Source organism: Phaseolus vulgaris, chromosome 10, assembly GCF_051622355.1.
Source record: "Phaseolus vulgaris cultivar YP4 chromosome 10, ASM5162235v1, whole genome shotgun sequence".
Lineage (NCBI taxonomy): Eukaryota > Viridiplantae > Streptophyta > Magnoliopsida > Fabales > Fabaceae > Phaseolus > Phaseolus vulgaris.
In genome coordinates, this window is record NC_143507.1 from 15,386,923 (window position 1) to 15,403,752 (window position 16,830).

General features: G+C 41.4%; 31 non-coding genes across 31 annotated transcripts; all 31 read left to right on the top strand.

Moving 5' to 3' along the window:
• The first annotated feature begins 143 nt into the window (after window positions 1-143).
• Window positions 144-262, top strand: LOC150024265 (5S ribosomal RNA). The gene has a single exon (XR_016516795.1). It is a non-coding gene; the product is annotated as a 5S ribosomal RNA (ribosomal RNA).
• A 420-nt stretch (window positions 263-682) lies between these two features.
• Window positions 683-801, top strand: LOC150024266 (5S ribosomal RNA). The gene has a single exon (XR_016516796.1). It is a non-coding gene; the product is annotated as a 5S ribosomal RNA (ribosomal RNA).
• Window positions 802-1,221: 420 nt separating this feature from the next.
• Window positions 1,222-1,340, top strand: LOC150024267 (5S ribosomal RNA). Its single transcript, XR_016516797.1, has one exon. It is a non-coding gene; the product is annotated as a 5S ribosomal RNA (ribosomal RNA).
• Window positions 1,341-1,760: 420 nt separating this feature from the next.
• Window positions 1,761-1,879, top strand: LOC150024268 (5S ribosomal RNA). The gene has a single exon (XR_016516798.1). It is a non-coding gene; the product is annotated as a 5S ribosomal RNA (ribosomal RNA).
• A 420-nt stretch (window positions 1,880-2,299) lies between these two features.
• LOC150024269 (5S ribosomal RNA) lies at window positions 2,300-2,418 on the top strand. The gene has a single exon (XR_016516799.1). It is a non-coding gene; the product is annotated as a 5S ribosomal RNA (ribosomal RNA).
• A 420-nt stretch (window positions 2,419-2,838) lies between these two features.
• Window positions 2,839-2,957, top strand: LOC150024270 (5S ribosomal RNA). Its single transcript, XR_016516800.1, has one exon. It is a non-coding gene; the product is annotated as a 5S ribosomal RNA (ribosomal RNA).
• A 420-nt stretch (window positions 2,958-3,377) lies between these two features.
• Window positions 3,378-3,496, top strand: LOC150024271 (5S ribosomal RNA). Its single transcript, XR_016516801.1, has one exon. It is a non-coding gene; the product is annotated as a 5S ribosomal RNA (ribosomal RNA).
• Window positions 3,497-3,916: 420 nt separating this feature from the next.
• LOC150024272 (5S ribosomal RNA) lies at window positions 3,917-4,035 on the top strand. The gene has a single exon (XR_016516802.1). It is a non-coding gene; the product is annotated as a 5S ribosomal RNA (ribosomal RNA).
• A 420-nt stretch (window positions 4,036-4,455) lies between these two features.
• On the top strand, window positions 4,456-4,574 carry LOC150024273 (5S ribosomal RNA). Its single transcript, XR_016516803.1, has one exon. It is a non-coding gene; the product is annotated as a 5S ribosomal RNA (ribosomal RNA).
• A 420-nt stretch (window positions 4,575-4,994) lies between these two features.
• On the top strand, window positions 4,995-5,113 carry LOC150024274 (5S ribosomal RNA). The gene has a single exon (XR_016516805.1). It is a non-coding gene; the product is annotated as a 5S ribosomal RNA (ribosomal RNA).
• A 420-nt stretch (window positions 5,114-5,533) lies between these two features.
• Window positions 5,534-5,652, top strand: LOC150024275 (5S ribosomal RNA). Its single transcript, XR_016516806.1, has one exon. It is a non-coding gene; the product is annotated as a 5S ribosomal RNA (ribosomal RNA).
• A 420-nt stretch (window positions 5,653-6,072) lies between these two features.
• Window positions 6,073-6,191, top strand: LOC150024276 (5S ribosomal RNA). The gene has a single exon (XR_016516807.1). It is a non-coding gene; the product is annotated as a 5S ribosomal RNA (ribosomal RNA).
• A 420-nt stretch (window positions 6,192-6,611) lies between these two features.
• Window positions 6,612-6,730, top strand: LOC150024277 (5S ribosomal RNA). The gene has a single exon (XR_016516808.1). It is a non-coding gene; the product is annotated as a 5S ribosomal RNA (ribosomal RNA).
• A 420-nt stretch (window positions 6,731-7,150) lies between these two features.
• Window positions 7,151-7,269, top strand: LOC150024278 (5S ribosomal RNA). Its single transcript, XR_016516809.1, has one exon. It is a non-coding gene; the product is annotated as a 5S ribosomal RNA (ribosomal RNA).
• A 420-nt stretch (window positions 7,270-7,689) lies between these two features.
• Window positions 7,690-7,808, top strand: LOC150024279 (5S ribosomal RNA). Its single transcript, XR_016516810.1, has one exon. It is a non-coding gene; the product is annotated as a 5S ribosomal RNA (ribosomal RNA).
• Window positions 7,809-8,228: 420 nt separating this feature from the next.
• LOC150024280 (5S ribosomal RNA) lies at window positions 8,229-8,347 on the top strand. Its single transcript, XR_016516811.1, has one exon. It is a non-coding gene; the product is annotated as a 5S ribosomal RNA (ribosomal RNA).
• A 420-nt stretch (window positions 8,348-8,767) lies between these two features.
• Window positions 8,768-8,886, top strand: LOC150024281 (5S ribosomal RNA). Its single transcript, XR_016516812.1, has one exon. It is a non-coding gene; the product is annotated as a 5S ribosomal RNA (ribosomal RNA).
• Window positions 8,887-9,306: 420 nt separating this feature from the next.
• LOC150024282 (5S ribosomal RNA) lies at window positions 9,307-9,425 on the top strand. The gene has a single exon (XR_016516813.1). It is a non-coding gene; the product is annotated as a 5S ribosomal RNA (ribosomal RNA).
• A 420-nt stretch (window positions 9,426-9,845) lies between these two features.
• LOC150024283 (5S ribosomal RNA) lies at window positions 9,846-9,964 on the top strand. Its single transcript, XR_016516814.1, has one exon. It is a non-coding gene; the product is annotated as a 5S ribosomal RNA (ribosomal RNA).
• Window positions 9,965-10,384: 420 nt separating this feature from the next.
• LOC150024284 (5S ribosomal RNA) lies at window positions 10,385-10,503 on the top strand. Its single transcript, XR_016516816.1, has one exon. It is a non-coding gene; the product is annotated as a 5S ribosomal RNA (ribosomal RNA).
• A 420-nt stretch (window positions 10,504-10,923) lies between these two features.
• LOC150024285 (5S ribosomal RNA) lies at window positions 10,924-11,042 on the top strand. The gene has a single exon (XR_016516817.1). It is a non-coding gene; the product is annotated as a 5S ribosomal RNA (ribosomal RNA).
• A 420-nt stretch (window positions 11,043-11,462) lies between these two features.
• Window positions 11,463-11,581, top strand: LOC150024286 (5S ribosomal RNA). The gene has a single exon (XR_016516818.1). It is a non-coding gene; the product is annotated as a 5S ribosomal RNA (ribosomal RNA).
• Window positions 11,582-12,001: 420 nt separating this feature from the next.
• Window positions 12,002-12,120, top strand: LOC150024287 (5S ribosomal RNA). The gene has a single exon (XR_016516819.1). It is a non-coding gene; the product is annotated as a 5S ribosomal RNA (ribosomal RNA).
• A 420-nt stretch (window positions 12,121-12,540) lies between these two features.
• LOC150024288 (5S ribosomal RNA) lies at window positions 12,541-12,659 on the top strand. Its single transcript, XR_016516820.1, has one exon. It is a non-coding gene; the product is annotated as a 5S ribosomal RNA (ribosomal RNA).
• A 420-nt stretch (window positions 12,660-13,079) lies between these two features.
• On the top strand, window positions 13,080-13,198 carry LOC150024289 (5S ribosomal RNA). The gene has a single exon (XR_016516821.1). It is a non-coding gene; the product is annotated as a 5S ribosomal RNA (ribosomal RNA).
• Window positions 13,199-13,618: 420 nt separating this feature from the next.
• On the top strand, window positions 13,619-13,737 carry LOC150024290 (5S ribosomal RNA). Its single transcript, XR_016516822.1, has one exon. It is a non-coding gene; the product is annotated as a 5S ribosomal RNA (ribosomal RNA).
• A 420-nt stretch (window positions 13,738-14,157) lies between these two features.
• LOC150024291 (5S ribosomal RNA) lies at window positions 14,158-14,276 on the top strand. Its single transcript, XR_016516823.1, has one exon. It is a non-coding gene; the product is annotated as a 5S ribosomal RNA (ribosomal RNA).
• Window positions 14,277-14,696: 420 nt separating this feature from the next.
• Window positions 14,697-14,815, top strand: LOC150024292 (5S ribosomal RNA). Its single transcript, XR_016516824.1, has one exon. It is a non-coding gene; the product is annotated as a 5S ribosomal RNA (ribosomal RNA).
• Window positions 14,816-15,235: 420 nt separating this feature from the next.
• Window positions 15,236-15,354, top strand: LOC150024293 (5S ribosomal RNA). Its single transcript, XR_016516825.1, has one exon. It is a non-coding gene; the product is annotated as a 5S ribosomal RNA (ribosomal RNA).
• Window positions 15,355-15,774: 420 nt separating this feature from the next.
• On the top strand, window positions 15,775-15,893 carry LOC150024294 (5S ribosomal RNA). The gene has a single exon (XR_016516827.1). It is a non-coding gene; the product is annotated as a 5S ribosomal RNA (ribosomal RNA).
• A 420-nt stretch (window positions 15,894-16,313) lies between these two features.
• Window positions 16,314-16,432, top strand: LOC150024295 (5S ribosomal RNA). The gene has a single exon (XR_016516828.1). It is a non-coding gene; the product is annotated as a 5S ribosomal RNA (ribosomal RNA).
• Window positions 16,433-16,830: the final 398 nt, after the last annotated feature.

A 16,830-nucleotide genomic window follows, 5' to 3' on the forward strand; every position in this document is an offset into this window, starting at 1 on the left:
GCTCTAAATAAAAATCTTAAAGTACCTACAAAAACGATCGTGAAATAGTGTTGTGTAGCGAGTTATCGCGTTCGAGGTCCAACTATTTTGAAACTGAAGCCCACCTGCAAACCCATATAGGTATTGATCGCGCAACGCTTGGCAGGTGCGATCATACCAGCACTAATGCACCGGATCCCATCAGAACTCCGCAGTCAAGCGTGCTTGGGCGAGAGTAGTACTAGGATGGGTGACCTCCTGGGAAGTCCTCGTGTTGCACTTCTTTTTTGTGTTATGTTTTTCTTCCTCTTCCTGGCCTAGACAGTCAAACCATGAGTTCACCTTTTTTGTGCTTGTTACCTCGTTTCGAACAACTTTCATTTTTTATGCGTCTCAATCCGACTTCTCTATCAAAAGTTATGATCGTTTGAAGTTTTGTCACGCTAATTTTTGCCAACTCCAAATCTATCACTCTTCTCTTCAATGTAAGGTCTCATCCATCAAATATACACTAAACGAAGATACCACAAAAAAAATTGGCTCAAAAATCAATTTGCTGAGCTCTAAATAAAAATCTTAAAGTACCTACAAAAACGATCGTGAAATAGTGTTGTGTAGCGAGTTATCGCGTTCGAGGTCCAACTATTTTGAAACTGAAGCCCACCTGCAAACCCATATAGGTATTGATCGCGCAACGCTTGGCAGGTGCGATCATACCAGCACTAATGCACCGGATCCCATCAGAACTCCGCAGTCAAGCGTGCTTGGGCGAGAGTAGTACTAGGATGGGTGACCTCCTGGGAAGTCCTCGTGTTGCACTTCTTTTTTGTGTTATGTTTTTCTTCCTCTTCCTGGCCTAGACAGTCAAACCATGAGTTCACCTTTTTTGTGCTTGTTACCTCGTTTCGAACAACTTTCATTTTTTATGCGTCTCAATCCGACTTCTCTATCAAAAGTTATGATCGTTTGAAGTTTTGTCACGCTAATTTTTGCCAACTCCAAATCTATCACTCTTCTCTTCAATGTAAGGTCTCATCCATCAAATATACACTAAACGAAGATACCACAAAAAAAATTGGCTCAAAAATCAATTTGCTGAGCTCTAAATAAAAATCTTAAAGTACCTACAAAAACGATCGTGAAATAGTGTTGTGTAGCGAGTTATCGCGTTCGAGGTCCAACTATTTTGAAACTGAAGCCCACCTGCAAACCCATATAGGTATTGATCGCGCAACGCTTGGCAGGTGCGATCATACCAGCACTAATGCACCGGATCCCATCAGAACTCCGCAGTCAAGCGTGCTTGGGCGAGAGTAGTACTAGGATGGGTGACCTCCTGGGAAGTCCTCGTGTTGCACTTCTTTTTTGTGTTATGTTTTTCTTCCTCTTCCTGGCCTAGACAGTCAAACCATGAGTTCACCTTTTTTGTGCTTGTTACCTCGTTTCGAACAACTTTCATTTTTTATGCGTCTCAATCCGACTTCTCTATCAAAAGTTATGATCGTTTGAAGTTTTGTCACGCTAATTTTTGCCAACTCCAAATCTATCACTCTTCTCTTCAATGTAAGGTCTCATCCATCAAATATACACTAAACGAAGATACCACAAAAAAAATTGGCTCAAAAATCAATTTGCTGAGCTCTAAATAAAAATCTTAAAGTACCTACAAAAACGATCGTGAAATAGTGTTGTGTAGCGAGTTATCGCGTTCGAGGTCCAACTATTTTGAAACTGAAGCCCACCTGCAAACCCATATAGGTATTGATCGCGCAACGCTTGGCAGGTGCGATCATACCAGCACTAATGCACCGGATCCCATCAGAACTCCGCAGTCAAGCGTGCTTGGGCGAGAGTAGTACTAGGATGGGTGACCTCCTGGGAAGTCCTCGTGTTGCACTTCTTTTTTGTGTTATGTTTTTCTTCCTCTTCCTGGCCTAGACAGTCAAACCATGAGTTCACCTTTTTTGTGCTTGTTACCTCGTTTCGAACAACTTTCATTTTTTATGCGTCTCAATCCGACTTCTCTATCAAAAGTTATGATCGTTTGAAGTTTTGTCACGCTAATTTTTGCCAACTCCAAATCTATCACTCTTCTCTTCAATGTAAGGTCTCATCCATCAAATATACACTAAACGAAGATACCACAAAAAAAATTGGCTCAAAAATCAATTTGCTGAGCTCTAAATAAAAATCTTAAAGTACCTACAAAAACGATCGTGAAATAGTGTTGTGTAGCGAGTTATCGCGTTCGAGGTCCAACTATTTTGAAACTGAAGCCCACCTGCAAACCCATATAGGTATTGATCGCGCAACGCTTGGCAGGTGCGATCATACCAGCACTAATGCACCGGATCCCATCAGAACTCCGCAGTCAAGCGTGCTTGGGCGAGAGTAGTACTAGGATGGGTGACCTCCTGGGAAGTCCTCGTGTTGCACTTCTTTTTTGTGTTATGTTTTTCTTCCTCTTCCTGGCCTAGACAGTCAAACCATGAGTTCACCTTTTTTGTGCTTGTTACCTCGTTTCGAACAACTTTCATTTTTTATGCGTCTCAATCCGACTTCTCTATCAAAAGTTATGATCGTTTGAAGTTTTGTCACGCTAATTTTTGCCAACTCCAAATCTATCACTCTTCTCTTCAATGTAAGGTCTCATCCATCAAATATACACTAAACGAAGATACCACAAAAAAAATTGGCTCAAAAATCAATTTGCTGAGCTCTAAATAAAAATCTTAAAGTACCTACAAAAACGATCGTGAAATAGTGTTGTGTAGCGAGTTATCGCGTTCGAGGTCCAACTATTTTGAAACTGAAGCCCACCTGCAAACCCATATAGGTATTGATCGCGCAACGCTTGGCAGGTGCGATCATACCAGCACTAATGCACCGGATCCCATCAGAACTCCGCAGTCAAGCGTGCTTGGGCGAGAGTAGTACTAGGATGGGTGACCTCCTGGGAAGTCCTCGTGTTGCACTTCTTTTTTGTGTTATGTTTTTCTTCCTCTTCCTGGCCTAGACAGTCAAACCATGAGTTCACCTTTTTTGTGCTTGTTACCTCGTTTCGAACAACTTTCATTTTTTATGCGTCTCAATCCGACTTCTCTATCAAAAGTTATGATCGTTTGAAGTTTTGTCACGCTAATTTTTGCCAACTCCAAATCTATCACTCTTCTCTTCAATGTAAGGTCTCATCCATCAAATATACACTAAACGAAGATACCACAAAAAAAATTGGCTCAAAAATCAATTTGCTGAGCTCTAAATAAAAATCTTAAAGTACCTACAAAAACGATCGTGAAATAGTGTTGTGTAGCGAGTTATCGCGTTCGAGGTCCAACTATTTTGAAACTGAAGCCCACCTGCAAACCCATATAGGTATTGATCGCGCAACGCTTGGCAGGTGCGATCATACCAGCACTAATGCACCGGATCCCATCAGAACTCCGCAGTCAAGCGTGCTTGGGCGAGAGTAGTACTAGGATGGGTGACCTCCTGGGAAGTCCTCGTGTTGCACTTCTTTTTTGTGTTATGTTTTTCTTCCTCTTCCTGGCCTAGACAGTCAAACCATGAGTTCACCTTTTTTGTGCTTGTTACCTCGTTTCGAACAACTTTCATTTTTTATGCGTCTCAATCCGACTTCTCTATCAAAAGTTATGATCGTTTGAAGTTTTGTCACGCTAATTTTTGCCAACTCCAAATCTATCACTCTTCTCTTCAATGTAAGGTCTCATCCATCAAATATACACTAAACGAAGATACCACAAAAAAAATTGGCTCAAAAATCAATTTGCTGAGCTCTAAATAAAAATCTTAAAGTACCTACAAAAACGATCGTGAAATAGTGTTGTGTAGCGAGTTATCGCGTTCGAGGTCCAACTATTTTGAAACTGAAGCCCACCTGCAAACCCATATAGGTATTGATCGCGCAACGCTTGGCAGGTGCGATCATACCAGCACTAATGCACCGGATCCCATCAGAACTCCGCAGTCAAGCGTGCTTGGGCGAGAGTAGTACTAGGATGGGTGACCTCCTGGGAAGTCCTCGTGTTGCACTTCTTTTTTGTGTTATGTTTTTCTTCCTCTTCCTGGCCTAGACAGTCAAACCATGAGTTCACCTTTTTTGTGCTTGTTACCTCGTTTCGAACAACTTTCATTTTTTATGCGTCTCAATCCGACTTCTCTATCAAAAGTTATGATCGTTTGAAGTTTTGTCACGCTAATTTTTGCCAACTCCAAATCTATCACTCTTCTCTTCAATGTAAGGTCTCATCCATCAAATATACACTAAACGAAGATACCACAAAAAAAATTGGCTCAAAAATCAATTTGCTGAGCTCTAAATAAAAATCTTAAAGTACCTACAAAAACGATCGTGAAATAGTGTTGTGTAGCGAGTTATCGCGTTCGAGGTCCAACTATTTTGAAACTGAAGCCCACCTGCAAACCCATATAGGTATTGATCGCGCAACGCTTGGCAGGTGCGATCATACCAGCACTAATGCACCGGATCCCATCAGAACTCCGCAGTCAAGCGTGCTTGGGCGAGAGTAGTACTAGGATGGGTGACCTCCTGGGAAGTCCTCGTGTTGCACTTCTTTTTTGTGTTATGTTTTTCTTCCTCTTCCTGGCCTAGACAGTCAAACCATGAGTTCACCTTTTTTGTGCTTGTTACCTCGTTTCGAACAACTTTCATTTTTTATGCGTCTCAATCCGACTTCTCTATCAAAAGTTATGATCGTTTGAAGTTTTGTCACGCTAATTTTTGCCAACTCCAAATCTATCACTCTTCTCTTCAATGTAAGGTCTCATCCATCAAATATACACTAAACGAAGATACCACAAAAAAAATTGGCTCAAAAATCAATTTGCTGAGCTCTAAATAAAAATCTTAAAGTACCTACAAAAACGATCGTGAAATAGTGTTGTGTAGCGAGTTATCGCGTTCGAGGTCCAACTATTTTGAAACTGAAGCCCACCTGCAAACCCATATAGGTATTGATCGCGCAACGCTTGGCAGGTGCGATCATACCAGCACTAATGCACCGGATCCCATCAGAACTCCGCAGTCAAGCGTGCTTGGGCGAGAGTAGTACTAGGATGGGTGACCTCCTGGGAAGTCCTCGTGTTGCACTTCTTTTTTGTGTTATGTTTTTCTTCCTCTTCCTGGCCTAGACAGTCAAACCATGAGTTCACCTTTTTTGTGCTTGTTACCTCGTTTCGAACAACTTTCATTTTTTATGCGTCTCAATCCGACTTCTCTATCAAAAGTTATGATCGTTTGAAGTTTTGTCACGCTAATTTTTGCCAACTCCAAATCTATCACTCTTCTCTTCAATGTAAGGTCTCATCCATCAAATATACACTAAACGAAGATACCACAAAAAAAATTGGCTCAAAAATCAATTTGCTGAGCTCTAAATAAAAATCTTAAAGTACCTACAAAAACGATCGTGAAATAGTGTTGTGTAGCGAGTTATCGCGTTCGAGGTCCAACTATTTTGAAACTGAAGCCCACCTGCAAACCCATATAGGTATTGATCGCGCAACGCTTGGCAGGTGCGATCATACCAGCACTAATGCACCGGATCCCATCAGAACTCCGCAGTCAAGCGTGCTTGGGCGAGAGTAGTACTAGGATGGGTGACCTCCTGGGAAGTCCTCGTGTTGCACTTCTTTTTTGTGTTATGTTTTTCTTCCTCTTCCTGGCCTAGACAGTCAAACCATGAGTTCACCTTTTTTGTGCTTGTTACCTCGTTTCGAACAACTTTCATTTTTTATGCGTCTCAATCCGACTTCTCTATCAAAAGTTATGATCGTTTGAAGTTTTGTCACGCTAATTTTTGCCAACTCCAAATCTATCACTCTTCTCTTCAATGTAAGGTCTCATCCATCAAATATACACTAAACGAAGATACCACAAAAAAAATTGGCTCAAAAATCAATTTGCTGAGCTCTAAATAAAAATCTTAAAGTACCTACAAAAACGATCGTGAAATAGTGTTGTGTAGCGAGTTATCGCGTTCGAGGTCCAACTATTTTGAAACTGAAGCCCACCTGCAAACCCATATAGGTATTGATCGCGCAACGCTTGGCAGGTGCGATCATACCAGCACTAATGCACCGGATCCCATCAGAACTCCGCAGTCAAGCGTGCTTGGGCGAGAGTAGTACTAGGATGGGTGACCTCCTGGGAAGTCCTCGTGTTGCACTTCTTTTTTGTGTTATGTTTTTCTTCCTCTTCCTGGCCTAGACAGTCAAACCATGAGTTCACCTTTTTTGTGCTTGTTACCTCGTTTCGAACAACTTTCATTTTTTATGCGTCTCAATCCGACTTCTCTATCAAAAGTTATGATCGTTTGAAGTTTTGTCACGCTAATTTTTGCCAACTCCAAATCTATCACTCTTCTCTTCAATGTAAGGTCTCATCCATCAAATATACACTAAACGAAGATACCACAAAAAAAATTGGCTCAAAAATCAATTTGCTGAGCTCTAAATAAAAATCTTAAAGTACCTACAAAAACGATCGTGAAATAGTGTTGTGTAGCGAGTTATCGCGTTCGAGGTCCAACTATTTTGAAACTGAAGCCCACCTGCAAACCCATATAGGTATTGATCGCGCAACGCTTGGCAGGTGCGATCATACCAGCACTAATGCACCGGATCCCATCAGAACTCCGCAGTCAAGCGTGCTTGGGCGAGAGTAGTACTAGGATGGGTGACCTCCTGGGAAGTCCTCGTGTTGCACTTCTTTTTTGTGTTATGTTTTTCTTCCTCTTCCTGGCCTAGACAGTCAAACCATGAGTTCACCTTTTTTGTGCTTGTTACCTCGTTTCGAACAACTTTCATTTTTTATGCGTCTCAATCCGACTTCTCTATCAAAAGTTATGATCGTTTGAAGTTTTGTCACGCTAATTTTTGCCAACTCCAAATCTATCACTCTTCTCTTCAATGTAAGGTCTCATCCATCAAATATACACTAAACGAAGATACCACAAAAAAAATTGGCTCAAAAATCAATTTGCTGAGCTCTAAATAAAAATCTTAAAGTACCTACAAAAACGATCGTGAAATAGTGTTGTGTAGCGAGTTATCGCGTTCGAGGTCCAACTATTTTGAAACTGAAGCCCACCTGCAAACCCATATAGGTATTGATCGCGCAACGCTTGGCAGGTGCGATCATACCAGCACTAATGCACCGGATCCCATCAGAACTCCGCAGTCAAGCGTGCTTGGGCGAGAGTAGTACTAGGATGGGTGACCTCCTGGGAAGTCCTCGTGTTGCACTTCTTTTTTGTGTTATGTTTTTCTTCCTCTTCCTGGCCTAGACAGTCAAACCATGAGTTCACCTTTTTTGTGCTTGTTACCTCGTTTCGAACAACTTTCATTTTTTATGCGTCTCAATCCGACTTCTCTATCAAAAGTTATGATCGTTTGAAGTTTTGTCACGCTAATTTTTGCCAACTCCAAATCTATCACTCTTCTCTTCAATGTAAGGTCTCATCCATCAAATATACACTAAACGAAGATACCACAAAAAAAATTGGCTCAAAAATCAATTTGCTGAGCTCTAAATAAAAATCTTAAAGTACCTACAAAAACGATCGTGAAATAGTGTTGTGTAGCGAGTTATCGCGTTCGAGGTCCAACTATTTTGAAACTGAAGCCCACCTGCAAACCCATATAGGTATTGATCGCGCAACGCTTGGCAGGTGCGATCATACCAGCACTAATGCACCGGATCCCATCAGAACTCCGCAGTCAAGCGTGCTTGGGCGAGAGTAGTACTAGGATGGGTGACCTCCTGGGAAGTCCTCGTGTTGCACTTCTTTTTTGTGTTATGTTTTTCTTCCTCTTCCTGGCCTAGACAGTCAAACCATGAGTTCACCTTTTTTGTGCTTGTTACCTCGTTTCGAACAACTTTCATTTTTTATGCGTCTCAATCCGACTTCTCTATCAAAAGTTATGATCGTTTGAAGTTTTGTCACGCTAATTTTTGCCAACTCCAAATCTATCACTCTTCTCTTCAATGTAAGGTCTCATCCATCAAATATACACTAAACGAAGATACCACAAAAAAAATTGGCTCAAAAATCAATTTGCTGAGCTCTAAATAAAAATCTTAAAGTACCTACAAAAACGATCGTGAAATAGTGTTGTGTAGCGAGTTATCGCGTTCGAGGTCCAACTATTTTGAAACTGAAGCCCACCTGCAAACCCATATAGGTATTGATCGCGCAACGCTTGGCAGGTGCGATCATACCAGCACTAATGCACCGGATCCCATCAGAACTCCGCAGTCAAGCGTGCTTGGGCGAGAGTAGTACTAGGATGGGTGACCTCCTGGGAAGTCCTCGTGTTGCACTTCTTTTTTGTGTTATGTTTTTCTTCCTCTTCCTGGCCTAGACAGTCAAACCATGAGTTCACCTTTTTTGTGCTTGTTACCTCGTTTCGAACAACTTTCATTTTTTATGCGTCTCAATCCGACTTCTCTATCAAAAGTTATGATCGTTTGAAGTTTTGTCACGCTAATTTTTGCCAACTCCAAATCTATCACTCTTCTCTTCAATGTAAGGTCTCATCCATCAAATATACACTAAACGAAGATACCACAAAAAAAATTGGCTCAAAAATCAATTTGCTGAGCTCTAAATAAAAATCTTAAAGTACCTACAAAAACGATCGTGAAATAGTGTTGTGTAGCGAGTTATCGCGTTCGAGGTCCAACTATTTTGAAACTGAAGCCCACCTGCAAACCCATATAGGTATTGATCGCGCAACGCTTGGCAGGTGCGATCATACCAGCACTAATGCACCGGATCCCATCAGAACTCCGCAGTCAAGCGTGCTTGGGCGAGAGTAGTACTAGGATGGGTGACCTCCTGGGAAGTCCTCGTGTTGCACTTCTTTTTTGTGTTATGTTTTTCTTCCTCTTCCTGGCCTAGACAGTCAAACCATGAGTTCACCTTTTTTGTGCTTGTTACCTCGTTTCGAACAACTTTCATTTTTTATGCGTCTCAATCCGACTTCTCTATCAAAAGTTATGATCGTTTGAAGTTTTGTCACGCTAATTTTTGCCAACTCCAAATCTATCACTCTTCTCTTCAATGTAAGGTCTCATCCATCAAATATACACTAAACGAAGATACCACAAAAAAAATTGGCTCAAAAATCAATTTGCTGAGCTCTAAATAAAAATCTTAAAGTACCTACAAAAACGATCGTGAAATAGTGTTGTGTAGCGAGTTATCGCGTTCGAGGTCCAACTATTTTGAAACTGAAGCCCACCTGCAAACCCATATAGGTATTGATCGCGCAACGCTTGGCAGGTGCGATCATACCAGCACTAATGCACCGGATCCCATCAGAACTCCGCAGTCAAGCGTGCTTGGGCGAGAGTAGTACTAGGATGGGTGACCTCCTGGGAAGTCCTCGTGTTGCACTTCTTTTTTGTGTTATGTTTTTCTTCCTCTTCCTGGCCTAGACAGTCAAACCATGAGTTCACCTTTTTTGTGCTTGTTACCTCGTTTCGAACAACTTTCATTTTTTATGCGTCTCAATCCGACTTCTCTATCAAAAGTTATGATCGTTTGAAGTTTTGTCACGCTAATTTTTGCCAACTCCAAATCTATCACTCTTCTCTTCAATGTAAGGTCTCATCCATCAAATATACACTAAACGAAGATACCACAAAAAAAATTGGCTCAAAAATCAATTTGCTGAGCTCTAAATAAAAATCTTAAAGTACCTACAAAAACGATCGTGAAATAGTGTTGTGTAGCGAGTTATCGCGTTCGAGGTCCAACTATTTTGAAACTGAAGCCCACCTGCAAACCCATATAGGTATTGATCGCGCAACGCTTGGCAGGTGCGATCATACCAGCACTAATGCACCGGATCCCATCAGAACTCCGCAGTCAAGCGTGCTTGGGCGAGAGTAGTACTAGGATGGGTGACCTCCTGGGAAGTCCTCGTGTTGCACTTCTTTTTTGTGTTATGTTTTTCTTCCTCTTCCTGGCCTAGACAGTCAAACCATGAGTTCACCTTTTTTGTGCTTGTTACCTCGTTTCGAACAACTTTCATTTTTTATGCGTCTCAATCCGACTTCTCTATCAAAAGTTATGATCGTTTGAAGTTTTGTCACGCTAATTTTTGCCAACTCCAAATCTATCACTCTTCTCTTCAATGTAAGGTCTCATCCATCAAATATACACTAAACGAAGATACCACAAAAAAAATTGGCTCAAAAATCAATTTGCTGAGCTCTAAATAAAAATCTTAAAGTACCTACAAAAACGATCGTGAAATAGTGTTGTGTAGCGAGTTATCGCGTTCGAGGTCCAACTATTTTGAAACTGAAGCCCACCTGCAAACCCATATAGGTATTGATCGCGCAACGCTTGGCAGGTGCGATCATACCAGCACTAATGCACCGGATCCCATCAGAACTCCGCAGTCAAGCGTGCTTGGGCGAGAGTAGTACTAGGATGGGTGACCTCCTGGGAAGTCCTCGTGTTGCACTTCTTTTTTGTGTTATGTTTTTCTTCCTCTTCCTGGCCTAGACAGTCAAACCATGAGTTCACCTTTTTTGTGCTTGTTACCTCGTTTCGAACAACTTTCATTTTTTATGCGTCTCAATCCGACTTCTCTATCAAAAGTTATGATCGTTTGAAGTTTTGTCACGCTAATTTTTGCCAACTCCAAATCTATCACTCTTCTCTTCAATGTAAGGTCTCATCCATCAAATATACACTAAACGAAGATACCACAAAAAAAATTGGCTCAAAAATCAATTTGCTGAGCTCTAAATAAAAATCTTAAAGTACCTACAAAAACGATCGTGAAATAGTGTTGTGTAGCGAGTTATCGCGTTCGAGGTCCAACTATTTTGAAACTGAAGCCCACCTGCAAACCCATATAGGTATTGATCGCGCAACGCTTGGCAGGTGCGATCATACCAGCACTAATGCACCGGATCCCATCAGAACTCCGCAGTCAAGCGTGCTTGGGCGAGAGTAGTACTAGGATGGGTGACCTCCTGGGAAGTCCTCGTGTTGCACTTCTTTTTTGTGTTATGTTTTTCTTCCTCTTCCTGGCCTAGACAGTCAAACCATGAGTTCACCTTTTTTGTGCTTGTTACCTCGTTTCGAACAACTTTCATTTTTTATGCGTCTCAATCCGACTTCTCTATCAAAAGTTATGATCGTTTGAAGTTTTGTCACGCTAATTTTTGCCAACTCCAAATCTATCACTCTTCTCTTCAATGTAAGGTCTCATCCATCAAATATACACTAAACGAAGATACCACAAAAAAAATTGGCTCAAAAATCAATTTGCTGAGCTCTAAATAAAAATCTTAAAGTACCTACAAAAACGATCGTGAAATAGTGTTGTGTAGCGAGTTATCGCGTTCGAGGTCCAACTATTTTGAAACTGAAGCCCACCTGCAAACCCATATAGGTATTGATCGCGCAACGCTTGGCAGGTGCGATCATACCAGCACTAATGCACCGGATCCCATCAGAACTCCGCAGTCAAGCGTGCTTGGGCGAGAGTAGTACTAGGATGGGTGACCTCCTGGGAAGTCCTCGTGTTGCACTTCTTTTTTGTGTTATGTTTTTCTTCCTCTTCCTGGCCTAGACAGTCAAACCATGAGTTCACCTTTTTTGTGCTTGTTACCTCGTTTCGAACAACTTTCATTTTTTATGCGTCTCAATCCGACTTCTCTATCAAAAGTTATGATCGTTTGAAGTTTTGTCACGCTAATTTTTGCCAACTCCAAATCTATCACTCTTCTCTTCAATGTAAGGTCTCATCCATCAAATATACACTAAACGAAGATACCACAAAAAAAATTGGCTCAAAAATCAATTTGCTGAGCTCTAAATAAAAATCTTAAAGTACCTACAAAAACGATCGTGAAATAGTGTTGTGTAGCGAGTTATCGCGTTCGAGGTCCAACTATTTTGAAACTGAAGCCCACCTGCAAACCCATATAGGTATTGATCGCGCAACGCTTGGCAGGTGCGATCATACCAGCACTAATGCACCGGATCCCATCAGAACTCCGCAGTCAAGCGTGCTTGGGCGAGAGTAGTACTAGGATGGGTGACCTCCTGGGAAGTCCTCGTGTTGCACTTCTTTTTTGTGTTATGTTTTTCTTCCTCTTCCTGGCCTAGACAGTCAAACCATGAGTTCACCTTTTTTGTGCTTGTTACCTCGTTTCGAACAACTTTCATTTTTTATGCGTCTCAATCCGACTTCTCTATCAAAAGTTATGATCGTTTGAAGTTTTGTCACGCTAATTTTTGCCAACTCCAAATCTATCACTCTTCTCTTCAATGTAAGGTCTCATCCATCAAATATACACTAAACGAAGATACCACAAAAAAAATTGGCTCAAAAATCAATTTGCTGAGCTCTAAATAAAAATCTTAAAGTACCTACAAAAACGATCGTGAAATAGTGTTGTGTAGCGAGTTATCGCGTTCGAGGTCCAACTATTTTGAAACTGAAGCCCACCTGCAAACCCATATAGGTATTGATCGCGCAACGCTTGGCAGGTGCGATCATACCAGCACTAATGCACCGGATCCCATCAGAACTCCGCAGTCAAGCGTGCTTGGGCGAGAGTAGTACTAGGATGGGTGACCTCCTGGGAAGTCCTCGTGTTGCACTTCTTTTTTGTGTTATGTTTTTCTTCCTCTTCCTGGCCTAGACAGTCAAACCATGAGTTCACCTTTTTTGTGCTTGTTACCTCGTTTCGAACAACTTTCATTTTTTATGCGTCTCAATCCGACTTCTCTATCAAAAGTTATGATCGTTTGAAGTTTTGTCACGCTAATTTTTGCCAACTCCAAATCTATCACTCTTCTCTTCAATGTAAGGTCTCATCCATCAAATATACACTAAACGAAGATACCACAAAAAAAATTGGCTCAAAAATCAATTTGCTGAGCTCTAAATAAAAATCTTAAAGTACCTACAAAAACGATCGTGAAATAGTGTTGTGTAGCGAGTTATCGCGTTCGAGGTCCAACTATTTTGAAACTGAAGCCCACCTGCAAACCCATATAGGTATTGATCGCGCAACGCTTGGCAGGTGCGATCATACCAGCACTAATGCACCGGATCCCATCAGAACTCCGCAGTCAAGCGTGCTTGGGCGAGAGTAGTACTAGGATGGGTGACCTCCTGGGAAGTCCTCGTGTTGCACTTCTTTTTTGTGTTATGTTTTTCTTCCTCTTCCTGGCCTAGACAGTCAAACCATGAGTTCACCTTTTTTGTGCTTGTTACCTCGTTTCGAACAACTTTCATTTTTTATGCGTCTCAATCCGACTTCTCTATCAAAAGTTATGATCGTTTGAAGTTTTGTCACGCTAATTTTTGCCAACTCCAAATCTATCACTCTTCTCTTCAATGTAAGGTCTCATCCATCAAATATACACTAAACGAAGATACCACAAAAAAAATTGGCTCAAAAATCAATTTGCTGAGCTCTAAATAAAAATCTTAAAGTACCTACAAAAACGATCGTGAAATAGTGTTGTGTAGCGAGTTATCGCGTTCGAGGTCCAACTATTTTGAAACTGAAGCCCACCTGCAAACCCATATAGGTATTGATCGCGCAACGCTTGGCAGGTGCGATCATACCAGCACTAATGCACCGGATCCCATCAGAACTCCGCAGTCAAGCGTGCTTGGGCGAGAGTAGTACTAGGATGGGTGACCTCCTGGGAAGTCCTCGTGTTGCACTTCTTTTTTGTGTTATGTTTTTCTTCCTCTTCCTGGCCTAGACAGTCAAACCATGAGTTCACCTTTTTTGTGCTTGTTACCTCGTTTCGAACAACTTTCATTTTTTATGCGTCTCAATCCGACTTCTCTATCAAAAGTTATGATCGTTTGAAGTTTTGTCACGCTAATTTTTGCCAACTCCAAATCTATCACTCTTCTCTTCAATGTAAGGTCTCATCCATCAAATATACACTAAACGAAGATACCACAAAAAAAATTGGCTCAAAAATCAATTTGCTGAGCTCTAAATAAAAATCTTAAAGTACCTACAAAAACGATCGTGAAATAGTGTTGTGTAGCGAGTTATCGCGTTCGAGGTCCAACTATTTTGAAACTGAAGCCCACCTGCAAACCCATATAGGTATTGATCGCGCAACGCTTGGCAGGTGCGATCATACCAGCACTAATGCACCGGATCCCATCAGAACTCCGCAGTCAAGCGTGCTTGGGCGAGAGTAGTACTAGGATGGGTGACCTCCTGGGAAGTCCTCGTGTTGCACTTCTTTTTTGTGTTATGTTTTTCTTCCTCTTCCTGGCCTAGACAGTCAAACCATGAGTTCACCTTTTTTGTGCTTGTTACCTCGTTTCGAACAACTTTCATTTTTTATGCGTCTCAATCCGACTTCTCTATCAAAAGTTATGATCGTTTGAAGTTTTGTCACGCTAATTTTTGCCAACTCCAAATCTATCACTCTTCTCTTCAATGTAAGGTCTCATCCATCAAATATACACTAAACGAAGATACCACAAAAAAAATTGGCTCAAAAATCAATTTGCTGAGCTCTAAATAAAAATCTTAAAGTACCTACAAAAACGATCGTGAAATAGTGTTGTGTAGCGAGTTATCGCGTTCGAGGTCCAACTATTTTGAAACTGAAGCCCACCTGCAAACCCATATAGGTATTGATCGCGCAACGCTTGGCAGGTGCGATCATACCAGCACTAATGCACCGGATCCCATCAGAACTCCGCAGTCAAGCGTGCTTGGGCGAGAGTAGTACTAGGATGGGTGACCTCCTGGGAAGTCCTCGTGTTGCACTTCTTTTTTGTGTTATGTTTTTCTTCCTCTTCCTGGCCTAGACAGTCAAACCATGAGTTCACCTTTTTTGTGCTTGTTACCTCGTTTCGAACAACTTTCATTTTTTATGCGTCTCAATCCGACTTCTCTATCAAAAGTTATGATCGTTTGAAGTTTTGTCACGCTAATTTTTGCCAACTCCAAATCTATCACTCTTCTCTTCAATGTAAGGTCTCATCCATCAAATATACACTAAACGAAGATACCACAAAAAAAATTGGCTCAAAAATCAATTTGCTGAGCTCTAAATAAAAATCTTAAAGTACCTACAAAAACGATCGTGAAATAGTGTTGTGTAGCGAGTTATCGCGTTCGAGGTCCAACTATTTTGAAACTGAAGCCCACCTGCAAACCCATATAGGTATTGATCGCGCAACGCTTGGCAGGTGCGATCATACCAGCACTAATGCACCGGATCCCATCAGAACTCCGCAGTCAAGCGTGCTTGGGCGAGAGTAGTACTAGGATGGGTGACCTCCTGGGAAGTCCTCGTGTTGCACTTCTTTTTTGTGTTATGTTTTTCTTCCTCTTCCTGGCCTAGACAGTCAAACCATGAGTTCACCTTTTTTGTGCTTGTTACCTCGTTTCGAACAACTTTCATTTTTTATGCGTCTCAATCCGACTTCTCTATCAAAAGTTATGATCGTTTGAAGTTTTGTCACGCTAATTTTTGCCAACTCCAAATCTATCACTCTTCTCTTCAATGTAAGGTCTCATCCATCAAATATACACTAAACGAAGATACCACAAAAAAAATTGGCTCAAAAATCAATTTGCTGAGCTCTAAATAAAAATCTTAAAGTACCTACAAAAACGATCGTGAAATAGTGTTGTGTAGCGAGTTATCGCGTTCGAGGTCCAACTATTTTGAAACTGAAGCCCACCTGCAAACCCATATAGGTATTGATCGCGCAACGCTTGGCAGGTGCGATCATACCAGCACTAATGCACCGGATCCCATCAGAACTCCGCAGTCAAGCGTGCTTGGGCGAGAGTAGTACTAGGATGGGTGACCTCCTGGGAAGTCCTCGTGTTGCACTTCTTTTTTGTGTTATGTTTTTCTTCCTCTTCCTGGCCTAGACAGTCAAACCATGAGTTCACCTTTTTTGTGCTTGTTACCTCGTTTCGAACAACTTTCATTTTTTATGCGTCTCAATCCGACTTCTCTATCAAAAGTTATGATCGTTTGAAGTTTTGTCACGCTAATTTTTGCCAACTCCAAATCTATCACTCTTCTCTTCAATGTAAGGTCTCATCCATCAAATATACACTAAACGAAGATACCACAAAAAAAATTGGCTCAAAAATCAATTTGCTGAGCTCTAAATAAAAATCTTAAAGTACCTACAAAAACGATCGTGAAATAGTGTTGTGTAGCGAGTTATCGCGTTCGAGGTCCAACTATTTTGAAACTGAAGCCCACCTGCAAACCCATATAGGTATTGATCGCGCAACGCTTGGCAGGTGCGATCATACCAGCACTAATGCACCGGATCCCATCAGAACTCCGCAGTCAAGCGTGCTTGGGCGAGAGTAGTACTAGGATGGGTGACCTCCTGGGAAGTCCTCGTGTTGCACTTCTTTTTTGTGTTATGTTTTTCTTCCTCTTCCTGGCCTAGACAGTCAAACCATGAGTTCACCTTTTTTGTGCTTGTTACCTCGTTTCGAACAACTTTCATTTTTTATGCGTCTCAATCCGACTTCTCTATCAAAAGTTATGATCGTTTGAAGTTTTGTCACGCTAATTTTTGCCAACTCCAAATCTATCACTCTTCTCTTCAATGTAAGGTCTCATCCATCAAATATACACTAAACGAAGATACCACAAAAAAAATTGGCTCAAAAATCAATTTGCTGAGCTCTAAATAAAAATCTTAAAGTACCTACAAAAACGATCGTGAAATAGTGTTGTGTAGCGAGTTATCGCGTTCGAGGTCCAACTATTTTGAAACTGAAGCCCACCTGCAAACCCATATAGG